Source organism: Oreochromis niloticus, linkage group LG16 (assembly GCF_001858045.2).
Source record: "Oreochromis niloticus isolate F11D_XX linkage group LG16, O_niloticus_UMD_NMBU, whole genome shotgun sequence".
Taxonomy (NCBI): domain Eukaryota; kingdom Metazoa; phylum Chordata; class Actinopteri; order Cichliformes; family Cichlidae; genus Oreochromis; species Oreochromis niloticus.
The window spans coordinates 14,072,575-14,089,085 of record NC_031987.2 but is presented as its reverse complement, the minus strand read 5'-3'; the positions used below and the strand labels follow the sequence as shown (position 1 = coordinate 14,089,085).

Sequence of the window (16,511 nt, the reverse complement as noted above, 5' to 3'; positions counted from 1 at the left end):
TTTATGCAACAACAGAAGCAAAACTATCAACATTATTCACCTTCTGCTACCAATTTTGCCACTTTTAAAAGGATCAGTCATTTCCTAAAAGGCAGATTTTAAAGAGACTGTGGGGAACTTCAGGCAATGACTAATTTGATCTAGAGTGCATTTACGGCAGTAGGATGAAATATAATAAAAACTACGTTTGGATAAAAACAAAGTAGTAAAAAAAAATTAACTCCTGGTTAATTAATCATCAGCAATTTCAGAATATTTTTAATATAATAGTAAAATCTGTGTTTGTTTGATTACTACTAATTGTTTCTCAAATATAATATTATTTGTAAGGAGAAAAAATGCTGAACCCTACCTGTGCTGAAGCCCTTTTTCCTGTAAGTGTACCTGCATTAATGATGTAGTAATTGGGTTTGTAGCCACTCATATATAGCAGGTCAGTGTACCTGGACTAGAGGTGTTCTGTACGCACAGTGCATTTTTCCAATACTGCCACCAGGAGTTGCCAAAGTCAAAACCGGTCAAATCCTCCAGGCCGAGGCTTTAATTTGTTGCAAGTGTGTTGCACGCTGTGTTTTCAGACAAACAGATGGCCTTTTATCCACAGTCTGACTGTGTTCATTTACCCAAAAGGGGAAAAAAAGTGAATCAATCACTGTGTAAATGACACTTGAGCTTTTTCTCCTTTAAATCCACAAGGACAAAAATCCAATCATGCCTGAGCAAGCTGTAGAAAACAGAGGGTGTGGGAGACAGAGAGAGAGAAAAGGACATAGTGAGAAGCTGCACAGTGCGCACAGTCACAAAAGATCAAAGTCCAGGAGGGAGGAGACAGAGAGGCAGAGCAGTGCGCTGGCTCTGTGTTACGTGGAAGGAGAGAGGACAGTCATATAGTCCAACTGAAGCCAGCGTGGTTTATGTTGCTCTCTGCAGCACGGACGTACAGCTCCTCCACTTGGCACGGGTCAAAGTACAAACAAGCCCTGATTACTCGGCTGCAGATAAGTTCTCTGCAGACAAAGCTGCAACAGACCGCCTGGAGTCCCGACTTCAAACTTAGTTTTAATCCCACTTTTATTCCAAGCTTCTGTTCAATGCTTTTTGCAAGCGTTCGCCAAAAGCATGTACTGTATCTGTGTATCTACTGGACGGGTAACATGAGTGGTGTGAGTGTGGGGCGGCTGCCAGGAGCTCATCTATAATGCAGGCCCGTCTCTAAGCAGGCTGCTGAGAGTGCAGGGGAAGGAGAGAATGCTCTCTCAGGTATCCAATAAATCCGTCCCATCCAAAGCAGAGACAAACGAGCTGTACGAGCAAAGGCCGATGCTGTAATTCCACCTCACAAACGGCTCTCGGAGCTGGGCTTCTGACGTGGGCTTGCTGTGGGTGGACATGGCTGACTGGACAGAAACACGCACAGGAAGACCCAAGCATGTCACACACTGTAGCATCTGAAAAATTAGCACCTTTTTACTTTTTTTTTTTTTTTTGTTTTGTTTTTTTTTTTTAAATAAATCTCTTTCCTAACAACAAGAATCTATACTGCATTTATTCTACAAATCCAGCACCAAGAACAGGAAATGGACCTCTCGCTCTTTTCCATTAATCTCTAATGGAAGATCTCTATGGGTGTAGAATCCCATGAATAATGTCTGTGCTGCGGGTTTCATTTCCACAGGCATTTATTTACAGGACTTTCCGAAAGAGATCGTGACTGAGTAAAAGGACAAACCGACGGAGTGTTTGCGCGAACTCGGTCCTGCTTCACAGAAGTACACAACCCACTTATTTAGCAGAATGAGTAAAATAAAGAAAGAAAGGGAGGAAGAGAGGGAGAAATTATCAGAGGCTGATCCTTTAATCCCTCTACAGGGCTCTAGAGACATGCTTGTCCAAACACAGACCCTATTCAGCCCTCCCCCTCCATTTATCCTCCACATAATTCCTTTCATTTCTTGCCTCTCTAAAGGTGACCTGAAGCCTAACAGATCATGACATGTACATGCGTAGTATATAGATACAACCTTATAAGAGCAGAGCAGCACTGCCGGATAAAGAGCTCACTGCAATTGGTTATTGTAACGCTTCATATCCGAGTGCACACAACAGCTGGTGGTGCATGGGGATCAGGTTCAGGGAGCACACATGCTCACACAGACACAAACACGCATACACAGACAGACGCACACATGCCCGGGGCGTGTCTGGCGAGATCCAATAATCCCACTACTCCCAGCAATTCACGGGGGAATGCAGTTTTTTTGTATCACTCAGCAAACGCCAGTATGGTTGTTTAGATCCTGCTTCAACACTCTGTGCCAGCAGGAAGTTCAGCGATACTTTGAGCGTAAACGCACGTACACAGTCCACCCGCAAAACGCGGCACTGCGGGCGGCATCTGCGTCTCCGTCACTCTGCTCCTCATTAAGAGAAGCCCTGCTGGGACCCATAGAGGGAACCTCCCTTCAGGTGACAGCTGCGACCCCCTGACAAAGAACCAATTTAGCCCCTATCCCACCACATCATTCACACGTTACCATGTCAACACAGCATCCGTCCTGACCTTCTGCTTCCAGTCACACTCAATCTCATCCAACACTTGGAGGCTGTTGTTTTAACATGTGCTACCGTGTCTTGGACACAGAATGATATCTAGATCTGGATTTGGTTTTTAGAATATCAAGAAAATGTCACTCAAGCCTTTTTTTGTTTAAATTTTATACGTATTAGCAAAGATGTGAAGTGAAATAGCAACAAATCCTCTAAAAACATTCCAGGATACAGACGTGGATCAGCTCCACAAGTCAATCACGTCCAACTTTAGCCTAAACTCACCTCCGTTAAAACCTGAGCAATCCCGCTAACAAGCAGACAAACTGAACCAATCACGTCACCTCGTCCACAGAGGTCACGAGGACGAGTAAAAACAGATTATTCCACTGATCAGTTCTTTAGCTTCCTTTTGAACAATAAGATGTCAGAAGAGAAGTAAACATCTCACTTGATGAGATACTGGAGGTTCAACACCTGCCCTACAAACAAAATCAAATCACACACTAAAGCATGCCTGCAGCACAACGAGGCACAGCCTTTCACATCCGGTCATTCCCGAGAGCTCATTTCTGGGAGGAAAGATAAATACCTGCACCAACAGAGCACTTTCATGCCTCCTGACCTCTTATCTTGAAACAAACAAGAGTGAGAGACAGATGGCGAGAGCAGCGCTCGTCTTCACTGAGCATGTGCTCGTCTTGGTTATTCTGGGTCATAATTGAACAGCTGAACTCTGATGTCTGTGCTTGTTTCTCTCCTCAGTGCACACTATGGACTTTTGTGGCCTCTGTTTATCTAGTGACTAAGCAATGGTGTGAAATTTGTAAACATGCTGCTCATATATTTCCATAAATTCCTTGGAAATGTGAGCTGCCCGGTCCTGATTTGATAGTCGGGGATGTGGGCCGACGTGTAAATCAGCTTTCACTTGCTACCAAGGCCATGAGTCCTGCCAGAGGGGATTGGACAGGCTGCCGTAGGTGGGTGAAAGTAATAATCTGCTGGTGTGGGGAAGAGCTGTGGAAGGGAGAAATAAACAAAATCTGGCACAGCACTCAGGCATCTGACATTTCCCACTAATACCCGTTTTTCATATTCTGATTCCCTCTCCTGACTCACCTACGCGGACTTAAAATACCTGTTATTGGCCGAAGGCGAAAGCGGGTCACAGAACAATAATCCCTGCCTGTTTACCTGCCTGCTCAGGGTATGACTGGCGTTGCCGGTCAAATAGGAACAAGGTCGAAGCCACTGCTAGGAGCCACAGGGAAAGTGCCAGGTGGGATCATGTGTAATTGGGTTTGTTGTGAAGACTGGATTGAGTCAGGTGGAGGAGGAGGAGGAGGAGGGAGGTTAGGTGCATGAATGAAAGTGCCAACGAGAGGCGATGAGTAGGAGGGATGGAAGAGTGAGTAAAAACAAACCCGAAGAGTGTGCTGTCAGCATTCAAACCCTCCAGATGACCAACAGAATGAGCACGACTGTGAATCATTAGCACTCCAAACACACACACACACACACACACACACACACACACACACACACACACACACTTTGTGCCTCAAATAGCCTCATCTGGTACAAGCCAGAATCGGAGAAAATAAATAACTGAAGAAAAGCTTGTGCGCCATCGACACGTCACACACTCTCCCTCCAGCCTCTTGGCAAGGCTGCAGACAGCACTGCAACCAGGACACAATGCCTAAAAATCTGCAACTATCTGGCATATGCTCCTCTGCAAAACTCTCAAGGCTTCAATACGAGCCTTTCTAGTCAAGCAGACTCTCTGCTCCCAGTGATGCTTAGCAATAAAAGCTCTACAGAGGTCTATTTATGAATACTAACCACACTCCCACACACACACACACATCCAGATATCTGATGAATTCGAACAGACAGAGAGGGACGGTGAGGCCAAGGAGACAGTGGAGGGAGAGACTGGCTCAGAGAAATGTAGATAAAGGAAAAAAAAAAAAAAAAGCAGATTAGGAAGCCAATAAGGGACCAAAGGAGCTGTGAATGAGGCAGATAAAAAGGAGGGCGCGCTGCAGAATGAGTGAAATCAGAGGAAAAATTAAGACGAGACAGAAAAACAGCCGTTTCGCTGTTTTCCATGGCTGCTCGCGGCGCGAAACTGTACCGACCACGCTCCAGTGGGAAAGACTCCCAGAGCGACAACAAAGGACACAAGAGGAGCCGGCTCCATGTGAACCGGGCCTGTCTGCCCTGCACGACCAGGAGACAGCAGCACGCACGCACACACACACAATACTGCACAACAGGGCAGCTGCTGCCACAACAATTCCCCTTGTGCTCTTTTAATAGGGACGGCCTGCCTGGCCCGACAACAACAAGGAGAGAGACAGACACACAAACAGTGACACAACAGACAAACATGCATATTGCAGGAGACTGCCTGTGACTGACACCGTTATAATGGCTGAAATATGAAAATACACAAAGCCCCAGCTAAAAAAAAAAAAGAAAAGAGAAAGAAAAGTGGGGCAAGAGACTCTAAGGGGACCAAGTGGGTGTTGTACTACATGTTCTTCCTTCTGCTTAAAAACAGTCTCTCTAGCACAGCAGAAAGCCCAGAAAATCAATACACATTAGTGCTCTTGTTATCTCCTGGCTTCATGCTATCCCTGCTTGCTCTTAAAAAACACAGCATGCATGTAAATCTAAGCAGTGAACCTCCCCCAACCAGCAAAGTCAGACACTCTGGAGAAAACCCCTCATAAACATGAATATCCAGCTTTTTTTTTTTTAATGCTCTCTTGCAAAAGGATGGATGGATGTATGCACGCTGGAGTCGTCCCCTCCTCCACCTCCTCTCCTCTAAAGCCTGGCTGCTGGCTACTCATCTTGTGTAGTTACATAAACATGCTTAGTAGCAGAGGACAGAGGTGGGCACACACAGAGCTCTCCTGCTGCCAAGTAAATACAGAGGTTGATGTAAAGAGTGGCAGGAAAGTCAAACATGGCGAAGTGGGCAGGGGGGACGTTAAATATGCTAGAGTTAAGAATAAGAAGCAGTGGAAGGAAAGTCAGTGTGGTGTGGAATGACCGTGACTGTACACAAAACACATGTGGCCCAGATAAGTCAGACTGAGGGGGAGTTATTTATCCATTTATTTATTATTATTATTTATTGCATTTGCCGGCAAAAATAAAGCAGGTGAGGGTGGGTCTGTTGCCTTGTACCTTTACCTACATCCCACCTGTCCTTCAGAGGACACAGAGAAGCACTGCATCAAAAAAAAAAAAAAAAACCCTCACCAAAAAAAAGAAAAAAAGAAAAAAGAACCCAGCAGCGGCGTCACCGCTGAGCCTAAAATAGCTCCAGCACGCACCAACGCACGACCGCTCAACACACTCCTGCAGCACTGCTACTGAACAAATACTGACATGTGCTCTATACACACAGACAGACTCCCTGCAGATGTGTGATGTGCAAAAGAGACAAATCATACCCATAAGCAGGAGAAGGACAAGTACCTCCACATTACAGTGCTTCCACTCAGATGAACGGCAAAAGACATAGCATCAGCAGATTACTCACAGCAGACACGGCTCAGATTCATGGTCCTCTCTCAGCTGAGGCAGGGATGTGTGGAGGGGGGAAAAAGCCGGGCCGAACTGACAGTCGGGATTCAGAAGAGAGGAAAAGAAAAAAAGAACGGGAGTGAGGGAGAAGGCAGAGGATGGAAGATGACAGACATTCCTCTAACTCCTGCAGCACCTGGGCTGTGAGTGGGAGGGCGGCATAGTCACCGGGACGATGAAGACCTGCTCACGTCACACTTTTCATGAATGGAGCCGTCTGACGCAGGGAGGACGCAGCTCAAAGAGCAGAGGAGATGGAGGGGTAGGGGGGCGGAAAGGGCGGAGCTTGTTGCACAGACTCAGAAAGGAGGAGGTGCAAACGGAGATGAAGAGGAAAGCAGAGGAAGAGAGATGGAGGAGGAGGAGGAGGGCGTGCATTTCAAAGCAGCACCAGCTGGGAACAGCAGGTTAGGCTGCGGTGGCGTCTCCGTAAGTAGGACAAACTGTTTCGGCACAGGAGAAAATCCTTTTGTACTAAATCAGTTCTTTCATGCCAATTGTGTCAAAATCACAAATGTCTGCAGGCTGGATCCAGTGAGGACTATCCATTTGTCATGAAATATTGCGCAAAAAAAAAAAAAAAAAAAAGAAATTAAGAAAATTGGGACAAAATATCTTGCTTTGCAATCACATCCGGTGGAAATTAATCCTTCTGCAGCTCCAGTGTCAAAAAACAACACATTTTCTTTATTTTTAGGCTTTTAAATAGCACGAAGGGTATGCTAAAGGTCACAGTTAGCACAGCAGCACAACATTTATTAGCTGAAACAGAACAAAAACCCAAATAAGTGAGTTAATCATGTGTTAACTAAACTGAAGCCAAGACCAAATAAATCTCTAACAAAAAAGTGTTTTGTTTTTTTAAATTAGGGACTACCCTAAACACATTTCAGTAGGCAGTGTGTTTCATTAAATCTGCAATTGCTCCATTACAAAGTATTTTTACTTTTTAATCGTAAGTTTTCCCCCAGTCTTTCTGCGTTTAGAAGAATATGGAGTAAAAAAGATCCCTGGGATTATTGAGACATATCTGAAAAATTCAGTTGTTCATCTTTCTGCAGCACATGCAGCAGAGCAGCATCACAGCTGAGCAGGGAGCAGTGCGGATTAAAAGCAATGTCCGTATACATATATATATATGAATATCTAGCAATAAAACAGGAGTCTATGAAACACACATCAATATCAACCCACTCACACATTCAGACAAACAGCCTTTGAACCCTATTTACCCCCACAGGTGAGCAGCTGGAAGAGCCTAATTTAAGATTTTATATATATTTAAATATTAATACATATGCCAGTTTCTATAACATGGTCTAAATATTTACACATATCAGCCACACTTCTATCTGTACTCTCTAAGCAGACCTTCCTTCTCTCTTCGGCCTCAGATAAAGGAAGAGGTGAGCAGTGTTGATGAATAAGATTTAGCTGAAAGCACAGAAGTATAATTTGAGCTTTCAACACAAAATAATAACTTGTGAATAACCCTGATTAATATCTTCCACACAGATCCGACGGCCAGGCTTGCTCCGCTTCCTCAGTCACCTTCTAGAAGCCATCACTGGAAAGCAGCACTTCAAAATATCAGGAAAACTCAGTAAAGAATACTAAAGACACTGAATAAGGACTCCATTACAGTGTACCGATACCGCCTCTGTGATTTTCTCCTACAAAATTACAGTTAAATGAGGTCACATCACGTTCATTACACACATACACAGCTGCACTATGAACACATAAAACCACACAGAAGTCAGAAATGTTCCTGTAAACTGTGGTCATGTGACTTCAGTTATCGAATCATTATGACCATTATGACTAGCACGGGGTGTAAATGCTCTGCACTGCTGCTCTTTCTCTATATTACATGATAAGTGTTCCAGTGCAGTTTGACTGACTTCAGGTTTCTGCACAGACGGCTTTATGCATGCTCTCCTCATTTACATAAAACACCTAAATCTACAGCTGAAATTATTAGAAAATGTATCAATTAGTTATTCTACAGGCAATAAAAATGCAAAACAATTAAAAGTTCACTGCTACCATGCTAAAACTTATCAAAATGTACTCTTCTCTTAGTCTTGTGTGCTAATAAACTTAATGTACATATGCATTACTAATTATTTGCAGATTAACAATATGAAGTATTTGCAAAGAAACTACAAGAAAATACTTCTATCTACATATACTCAGGTACACAAGATGCCAAAAAAAACTCCACTGAAAGAACTCAGGGCACAGGTTCATACCGAAGTCCTTACTGCAAAGGCCAGGCAATTACCTGCGTGTCACTCACCCTCTCTCTCCTATCCACTCCACACTGCCCTAAGTAACAAAGGCCCAAAATGCTCAAAAATTTAATAATAAAAAGAATAATATTACAGCAGTAGAGGTTTAATAGCTTCAGGGCTGAAAAACTATGATAGTCAGACAGAAAATAAAAAGGTCAGAACGTCAGAAGAATTGTTCTTTTCTCTCACCAAAAGGTCATCTAACATCTCACACAGTCTGTGACACCCTCCCCTCAGTGGACACCATCACTTCGGCCATTATACTGGTCAGCAAATGCTTGTGACTTTGCATGTGTGTGAGTGTGTTCATTTACTGACCTGTCAGGTGGTTTCTGACCATCTCAGAGGTCTGCAGAGTGGGAACTGGATTCAGCTTCTCACCTGCAGCACAAACACACACAGAGCAGTGAAAACGGGCTTCGTGCGAGCAACATGTTCCACTTTAAAGACTTAAATAAGGACAATGCACTGCAAGCATGATGCGCAATTGGAAACGCTGCCAACTGCAACATTTCCACAGTGACATTAATAAATCAACTCAACGGATGAGTCACCAGATGAGAACGGCACCCCCCCTTTCCCCAGACTGCTGAGGGAAGAAGGTGCAACTAGGGCAAAGACAAGTAGCGGTGGTGTATCTGTCTGTCTGCACTACACTGTGTTTGTGAGTTTGTGTGTGAGGAAATGGCACAGACTGACACTGACTGCAGCCAGAGGGAGTACATCAAAAAAGACTGATAGAGAGGGAGGCCTGCGGGTGAAAGGAAAAGCTCGGGGAACAGATGATCCCCCGAGTGCTCTTGTTTCAGGCCAAAACCTCTGGGGAAGAGGATGATGGGGAGGGGCAGCAGGAATGTAATGATGCATTGAGAGTGGGGGGTGGGAGTTGGGATATTGGAGCCGCATTGTCCAATCTCTTTCGTAAAGCCACACCCCAGCAGGGGTCCCTGCCAGAGGAGGCAGCCTGGTATCCTGGGGCGAATAGAGGCAGAGGCGTCCAAACACTGCCTATAAATGGCGTGAAATGAGTCACGGTGCAGATGGCTGTGGATGTAAGCTCTTATGGGCCTGACATTAGGGAACGGTGAGTGTGTACTGCTGGATTTGTTAAAACTGCACTTTTGTGATGCACGGTTTAAAAAGTGATATGTCAAGCAGTCATCCCGCCCCCAATGGGAGAGAGAAAGTGAAAGGTATTCTTGCTGTGCTGGTAAAGATACACAAAACACAGCAGGAGTTTTCCCCCAAAAAATAAGAGTTCTGGTTAAATATTGACAAAAAGGGACTTTCAAGTATCAACGGGGAGCTGGAATAAAATTTTGGCTCTGTTTGTTTAGTGGGGACAACAAACTCTGCTCTAAAGCTGAAACTGAATTACAAAAAACACGCCAGAAAGACCCCGAAACAGTAAGTCTTAAATCCACTGCTTCAGTTGAGTTTACGACATGTCTTCTATATATATATATAAAAGTTGAAATGTCCTTCCCCATAAAAACACAACCTACACTTTTGGAGCTTCATAATAAATACAGTTATAAAGTCATAGCATGATTACAGCCATTAAAAGCCTCTGTGTCTGTTTGAGCAGTGATATGTTCCCATAGATTTATTGAGACATAAATTCAAATTGCTTTGTGGTGTATTTAAGGGCACCACAAAGCACCACAAAAACTTAAAACACTGCGAGTCAGAGCTATAATCAGACGTTGCCTTTACATTTAAAATAATTGTCTCATTTAATTTCGTCCATCTAACTTTGCTAATAAGTCTTGAATTCATTTTAACGTTAACATTTAATGGTAATGTTCCTCAAACTGAAACTTTGGGTTCAGGTTTTCTCCTGAAATGCTCACAATTTTCATCTCAGCAACGCATGAAGCACAAATAAAAAGGTTACAATGATAAAGTCATTCAAAAAAATTAAACAAGTACAAGACTGCACCATGCAGATCAAAGCAATGCGCAGTACTTTACCAAGGTTCAACATAAATTTGACTCCTAACATAACTTTGTTTTGACCGTTTGCAGTGTCAGTCAAAGGTTTGGACACTCTCAGTGATACTGGAGTATTTCTTAACCTTTTATTACATTGACTTGCATTAAATAATCACAGCAACAACAACTGAGTTCTTCAGTGACTACAGCAAGTTTAGCTTTCTTCACCAGCTCAACTTGCAGTAGGTCACTGAAGTGTAACATGAAACTGTGCCTTCTTCCATATCATCTTCTCATAGCTAACTTTTCTAATAACTGTTTGGGATAAATCATAAACAGCCAAGTGAGAGGAAAACTGAAGCACAAATTCACCTTTAAAGACACCCAGGTCAATGTGGGGCACCTCGAATGCTTACAAACTTTAATCCTCAGCAGTGCCAATGTGCAGAGTCTGCAGTGGCTGTAGGACAGACCTGACCTCCCTAAGGGGGCCCCACCTGGCTCCATTCACTCCTGTTGCAAGCAGCTTACATGATTCTGTTTAAACAAACCTCATGACAACAATACAACCCACTCAATGAAAACAGAGAGGAGTTATCCTTCTGATAGCAAACAAAGGAGGGGAAAAAAGGAGAAAGACAACCAGACAGCAGTAAATGGAGCAAATAATAATGATTAATTATAATGCTAATTTACTAACGTAACTGTGGACCTCAACTTCCACTAACATCACATTATTCTGACGTGTAACATTATTTAGCTTAGTGTGGCCTGAAATCAGACTTGTTAGCGTAGTTATAGTACAAACGCTTCATAACCAACCAGTTTGGTCTTGGGCATCGTTCCTGAAATAAACACAGTCTGTACCATTTTAAGTGTAATGATTCACCCGCTGTCTTTCAAACATTTGTATGAAATGTACCAGCACCTCACTTATGTTATCAGAGAACAGCGGTTACAAGATTAGTAACCTCAAATTTGATAGGACTGTTGTTGTTGCTCTATTTGTACAGAACTTTACAAAACAGACTTAAAAATTGTTAAAGATTTTATTTACGCACATAATGTCTTCAGTTTGAATCTGAACAGAAAAAAACCAAGTTCAAAATCCATCAATCCATTCGCTTCCGCTTATCCTTTACTTCTCACATTCACTCCCGCATTCACACCTATGGGCAATTTAGTGTTTCCAGTTAACCTATCCCCAGTAACTGCATGTCTTTGGACTTTGGGAGGAAGCCGGAGAACCCATGGAGAACCCACACAAACACGGGGAGAACATGCAAACCCTGCACATAAAGACCCTGGCCTGATGGTGGAATTGAACTCAGGACCGTCTTGCTGTGAGGCAACAGTGCTAACCACCAAGGCTGAACACTGTGCTGCCGAGCACAAAGTTCAAAATCATTTATTGCATTTTTCAATGAGCACATTTTACAACACACTGCATTTTTCTCTTGTCATGTAGCTGCACAGTTAATTCACACAGTTTTTTCTTGCTACAAATTATTTAAAAAATGTAAAAGTACTCTTCTGTCCAACAAATAAAAAGCGTATTGCAGTTAGTGAGGTTATGGTGATGACTTTCGTCTCAAGGGCAAATGATCACATCTGTGGTGTCTAGCCTTGATTGATCGCCACCAAAAACCAAAATCCACAGCAAAAACTGTTTAACATGCATAACTGGGTAATAATTTATTGACTTTTATGATAACTTTTATCATATTAATGAAGCCTTTAGTTAACGAAATCTAAAACAAGACCATGAATTCTCTTAGAGTACGTGAAATCAACAGTATGAAATAAAGAAGGACTAAAACAAAAACAAACAAAAATCAATAAAGATAAAACTAGAGAATATTTGGGGTTTTGTTTGTAAAGTTATACTCAATATTTACTACAACCTCCTCACATCCTGCGGCCTCATACTTGATTCAGTTTAGTACAGTGTTTCATACCTTGGTAAACAATAGTGACTCTATCATGTCAAGCTGTAAAATAAACTCACTGCCCCATATGAGGACATACTTTCTTAACGACATTTACTTTCTATTCAGAGATGATGCTTAGTTCTTCTACTTATCAGGTCCAAAATTTAAAAGTTCAGATCTATGGAAGCTTATTCCTACCACAGAACTTTTCATTTATTTTTCTTTTGTTTTTGCTGTTCTGGAGTCAAAACAAGTACGCAAGTTGAAATGTTGGGATATCTAACCTTAATTAACAATAACCCAAATTTTCAAGCTAGGTAAAGGTTTTAAATGCATCTAAACTCTAAACTAAAAACAACAATTAATTTTCCCATTCCTCAGATTTTTGTATGTTCCCTCCGCTGATTGCACAGTGAGAACAGTAAATGACAACAATCTGTCCCAGTTTCCTTCTTCCTCAGTTTTTAGACGTTTGGAATACTTACATAGACAACATCTTCAAAAATGTCCAAAGCAAATAAATTCACAGAGTCTGACCTCAGTTTCTCAGTTAACCTCATTCCAGCGGTTGCAGCTGCCTCCTGCTCCGCCTCCATCACCGGCACACATGAGGAGCCGGTCGGCGCTCCATGTGTGTCCTGGCTTTGCCTCCGAGTGCGACGGAGCTGTAAACCACACTGGCTCAGCTCTGTTATGCACACTCATTACTATTTCACCAGCAGGGGAACAGCAGCACTGACAGCTCCTGTGTCCTCCACATTAATAAGAGAAAAAGCAGCATCGCGCACATAAGCTTACAGCGGTTTACCTTTCAACCAGCCAGCGCAGACACAGACACGCACACACAGCTATGATTACAGACAAACACTTCCATCAAGGTTCAGCATATTTACTTACTGTGCATGGAAAGAAAATAATGCAACCCATCACTATCGCTACAAAAACCTCCACACTTAAGCAAACAACCACCTGTCATAAAAGCAGAGTATGAACAAAAGCATTGTTCAGCTCCCCGGCAGATGAAAGAGAAAATCTTTATGTACTTCTCCTTTATCAAGGATTACATCATTTCCTTTCATGAACACATTTTTTTTTTATTATTATTATTTGGGAAGTCTTTAAACATTTATCCTCTTCTTTAGTCTTGTGTACGCATCTCTAGACATATTTAACTTTATATTTAAAAAGACTTAGCTTGAGCAGGAATTTATATTTGTTTCAGCCACAATATTTCCTTAGCATATCCTAATAAAACGGCAGGAAATGACTGCTCAGATCTAAAATCTTTAACAAATATTTGCAGTCATTGTTTAAATTAAAGCTTAGCCAACTTTAGAAAACCTTAAATAACCCTAACCCTATTCAAAAAAAATTAATGTAGTGTTACCAGGACTGTAACTCACTAACATAGTCTAAAGCAAGACAGCTCAGTTATACAATGCAATCATTATCATAACAAACATCACAATTACTGAAATCTTTAAAAAGCTTCTTTTTACAGGGGATTTCCCTGAACTTTAAATGTTATTCAATTTACAAAAATTTAAAAAGTAATGGTTTTGGGCGAGGAAATATGGAGTCTTCTGATCTCATGAGCAATAAGTGCGGCTGCAAACACTCGCTAATAATCTGTCCACAGTTTTTTTAAAAGGCTAAAGCTGCACTAAACAGTAAATGCTTCAGTGGTTTTAGTGATGGGCGAAAGGGGGGCATGGAGAAAAAAGAAAAAAAAAAAAAGAAAAAAAAAAAAAAACACAACCTGCCCATCTATAGTCTAAAATTCAGCTTATTATCTCAAAATGTAGGTATTGGGTAATTTTGAGGTAATAACCTAAAATTTTCATTTATCGACTGGAAAAAAACTTAATTGTTTTTTTAGTGGCAAAAAAAACCTAAACACAGCTAAACTAAGGTACATTAACTGTAATTGGTTTTAATTAAGTACAGTGCATTTCATTTCCACATTAATAATATAAAGCATCTTATCCTAGTTACACTCCTCAACTATTCCTACACAGTTTCAATAAACATATAATTATAGCAACATTAAAAGTATAATTCAGTCCTTTCCAGCTTCTGTGATTGGCTCAAAGTCTGTGGTTTGCACAGCAACAGGGACCACTGAAAAACATCGGTAAATGTAAAGTTTATTTCTCATATTTCCATATTTACCTTCGTGCAACAGGGCGCAGCTGTTCAGATTTATGGCAGTCAGCATGTAATAAAGATATTACAAGTGCAGTATCACTTCAGTTTACTACACTGATATCTCAAAGATTACACAGGAATACTCTGACCAGGATTCAGCTTCATTCTCAATATATTAACAAAGAGATAGTATTTATAGTGGAAAACTGTGTTACGACAAATGAAGCGAAAAAGACAAAAAACTGTTCATCAAACTGTTTATTTAAGAGGCCTGAGACAGGCTCGAGTTAGCTGAGGTGAGGCAGCTTGGCTAATTCTAAAAGTGGACTTTACCCTAAACAGAGCTGTCATTATTACTGAGGAGATAACATGTAGCCCTGAATATCAGCGTTTGGACTGATGAGGAATGAATGGGTTTCCATACACAAACAAATACTGGGGGATCAATTTAGCTTAAATTTGTCATGAGAGACATGAGATTGGTTACGCACTTTATACATATACAGTTGTGCATAGAGTATTTACACCTGTGGGTAGGTGAGTATGCAAGCATTATATTTTAAGTAAAACTCAGTAATGCTCAGTTCAGTAATGTGGGCAGCTGGGAGGGGAGGATGCTGCTCTGCAGGAGACCTGAAGGACGCGTTCAAAGCATATCAGCAAAGTGATGCATTATGAACAAAAATCAATAAAGATATGTGATACAAGGTAGCTCCAGGTATCATTAGCTCAGTGGAGTAACAGTAAAGCTGTTTTCACACATGAACCGGCACCCTGAGCCTTTCAACATTACCCGTTGTAGCTGCATGTGACAATACAAACGTGCTTAACCTCCAAACTTCCTGAGCATAAACTGTGTCTGACTGCAGCCGTATAAGCTAACTGTCCAGTGAAATCTCAGCGAGTGAGCATCAGACGTCAAAGCCAAACAGGAGTGGGAGCGCATCTGAGGTGGATAATTAGCTCTGCATGACCCGATTCACCTGCCACTGACCCAAGCTTTTGCAAAAACATTGTTTAGGATTATTCAGATTAAAAAGCAGATGTAAGTTGGTGGTCAGGTGTGCACTCTCTCTGTGCCTGTTTAGGTTTCCTCCCACAGTCCATTAACTGGCTGTTGGTGCAAGGCAAAGAACAGCTGACAATCTGTTCAGGTTTCTCCCCACAAGTGTGGTTTATAAAGCTAACTAAGAAAACTGATGGATGGATTTAGTTGTTATAAAATAGAGAGAAGGATTTTAAGTATTTGGAGTTTTAAAAAAAGGAAAGAGGAAAAAAAAAAAAAAAAAAGAGTAACCCCCAAACTAACATTTTAAATCATTTAAAGCACCTTTTCCACCAATTAAAAAAAAAAAAAAAAAAATGCTGTTCTTGTAGTAACTCAGTTTTATTGTATACTCACACTACCCATGGTTGCTTTGTGCCATGAGCCTGCACTCACATTCTCATTTATAGAAGCTGTTGAAAGCTGCTCTCACAGGGCACAGTGAGGTTCATGATTTTATGCATTTTGTGCTTTAATTGTGTTTCACCCTCTCATGTGCCTTTTTGATTTGTTAATTAACGCAATGATTTTCACAGGCATGCCCGAGTCCAGCTACACCACATCCCAGCTCACCTCTTCAGTTTGCTGAAGTGGGTCCAGGCACGCCGATGCGACTGAGCTCTCTGGTCAAACAGACTGGAAATTCGTGTCAATCGTGCTTTTGCACTGTATGGATTGTTTACAAAATTACTTTAGTTGCCTGATTGTGTAGTGTGAACGTTTGTTATTAAAAATCAGTGTTAACACTTTCACCAAATTCTTTTTTTGGAGGGGTATGAATCCCATAATTTGTGCGGTCCAGGGTCAGCTCAATGTACTGAGGATGTCAGATGAATCAAAGAAAAGACTTGTAAAAAAAAAAAGGATCTGCTCTGAGTGAAGTCCAATTATGGTCAAACCTGTTTGGCCAAGATGGATGACAGGAAACAAGCCGGCCCTGCTGATTGGTCGAATTTACAAAGCAGGCATGGATGAGTGAGTCCTGCCCACAACAGCCTC

General features: G+C 41.8%; 1 protein-coding gene across 4 annotated transcripts in view; it reads right to left on the bottom strand.

The window, feature by feature from the left end:
• The window catches only part of map3k13 (mitogen-activated protein kinase kinase kinase 13), a 39,069-nt gene that overhangs the window by 13,998 nt on the left and 8,560 nt on the right, over nt 1-16,511 (bottom strand). For 2 of the 4 annotated variants that reach the window (XM_019353111.2, XM_003447436.5), the window contains exon 2: nt 8,772-8,834. The exons of 1 other annotated variant lie outside the window; for it this stretch is intronic. The gene's annotated coding sequence lies outside the window, so the exon portion shown is untranslated. Of the gene's footprint in view, nt 1-6,112; nt 6,190-8,771; nt 8,835-16,511 lie in introns of all 4 variants that reach the window. One more of the 4 variants, XM_019353112.2, reaches the window with a different exon arrangement.